Genomic DNA, 2,099 nt, shown 5'->3' on the forward strand with positions numbered 1-2,099 from the left:
TTATTATTATTATTATTATTATTATTATTATTATTATTATTATTATTATTAGCACCCAGGGAAGCTTCTTATAGGGGTGTTTGCGTGGGTAAGTTTGTTTTTTTAATGTATGGTAAACCTTTAATAAAATTCTAGTAGCTAACAATAACAAATCTTTATTATAATAATAGTTCTGGTTCCAAATGGGCCCCAGGACTCCCTGTATAAACAATATATAATGAGGTAGCATGAAGTAACTGTTTCATGAGGCAGATTAAGGGGAGCAACATGTCAACTGTTTAATTTGCTGCTGCAGTTGTTGTTTTGTATTTTTTATTAAAGATTTTCAAACAATGCAAAACAGTAAGTTTAACAAAGGAGACACAAAACAGCTAAGTATGGATGTGATTTTTGTTATGAAAACAGTACACATACTTGGGTATGTTTTTAATGGTTTTATATGTAATATGTAAGGATCTTACATTTTTTACTTGTTATAATAACGTGGTGTTTTAATTGTGTTTTAAAATTGTACTGTTTTATTGTTGTTTTTAAGCATCTTTTCTTAACCACCTTGGTTCCAACTTGGGAGAAAGGCAGCATATAAAATAAATAATAAAATAAATACTATAAAAATATCAGGGTCAATCCTAAAGATCTCAAGTACTTAGACAAATAGGGAAGACCTCTGTTCTGACATGATGGCCATGCAACAATACTTGACTAGATGAATAAATGGTCTAATTTGGAATCAGGCAGCCTCACATGTTCATGTACTAAATCACGTAAACCTGGAATCAGGAGATGATGATGATGATGATGATGATGATGATGATGATGATGATTGGGGAAGGGCACATTAATTATTTTCTCCTTTTCCCAAGCGAATTCACTTACTCTGTGCAAAACACACTGCAGAAATAATCCAGTTTGACACCGCTTTAACTGCCCTGACTCAATGCTAGGGAATTCAGGGAACTGTAGTTTTGTGAGACATTTAGCCTTCTCTGTCAGAGACCTCTGGTGCCCAAATAAGCTACAATTCCCAGGACTCCCTAGCTGAGCCAGGGTAGTCAAAGTGGTATTAAACCGGATTACTTCTGCTGTGTGTTTTGGACATGAGTTGCTGAGCTGGCTGGTGTTTGCAGGCATATATCTGCTCATAGTCTGACTCTTCTTTCTTTTGATGGCTAAGGGAGGCTCCTTCAGTTTAAATGAATTTCTAAGGCACTAAGCAAGCCATCTGGGAGGCCTGCGCTGCCATATCCCCAAATTTGTCCCTAACCATGTTCTCCAGAGTCAATCAGCAGATCTCAGATATTTGTTTCTGATGAGGGCAGGATGCCCTCACCAAGCAGGGGTAAATGTGGATTTATTTGTTCTCCCTGTGCCAGATGATCCCTCAAGAGACACTACAGGGAAATGCCAACAGACAGAAAGTAGGCTGCTTTCTCTAGAATTTAGCAACTTCCTTTTGTGTGTCTTGGAAATGCCTGTATAAGTACGTACTGTATATGATTCACTTAAAAAAAAAAAACTGTTTAAGCATATGATTATTTTAGAAATTGGAGGCCAGGGAACATTCAAAATTATAATGGGGCAAATGGTTCCCAAATTCTCATTAGTTCTCCTTTTACTTACTATTTTATTTTGTTTTGCTTTTAAAGGTCTGTAAGAACATTAAAAATCCACTGGGTGACCTTGGGCACGTCACATTCTCTCAGCCTCAGAGGACAGCAATGGTAAACCCCATCTGAAGAAACTTGCTGAAAAAACACTATGATAGGGTTGTCTTTAGGTCGCCATAAGTCAAATATGACTTGGAAGCACAAAACAACAACAACAACAAACAACTGGAGAGAGCAGCAGCCACCACAGAGTGTACTTGTTCTTTCCTATCTTCCACTAAAGAGTCAATACCACAAATTGTCCTGAAAGGATCGATTGTCATTTAAATAACCTCAGAGCAGACTCTCATAGAATCATAGAGTTGGAAGAACTCTGCCACTTTCCCAATTTTATTCCCTTCTCCTCTCTTCTATTTTTCACCTCAATCTGCTTTGGCACACAAGGTTTAGAAATCATTATTATTCCTGATAATGATGCTGTCGATAACTTTA

The 2,099-nt window shown here is 36.9% G+C and overlaps 1 protein-coding gene across 2 annotated transcripts in view; it reads right to left on the bottom strand.

Moving 5' to 3' along the window:
- TSPAN17 (tetraspanin 17) overlaps positions 1 to 2,099 on the bottom strand; it is a 52,588-nt gene that overhangs the window by 30,673 nt on the left and 19,816 nt on the right. The window lies entirely within an intron of this gene.

Source organism: Sceloporus undulatus, chromosome 2, assembly GCF_019175285.1.
Source record: "Sceloporus undulatus isolate JIND9_A2432 ecotype Alabama chromosome 2, SceUnd_v1.1, whole genome shotgun sequence".
NCBI lineage: Eukaryota > Metazoa > Chordata > Lepidosauria > Squamata > Phrynosomatidae > Sceloporus > Sceloporus undulatus.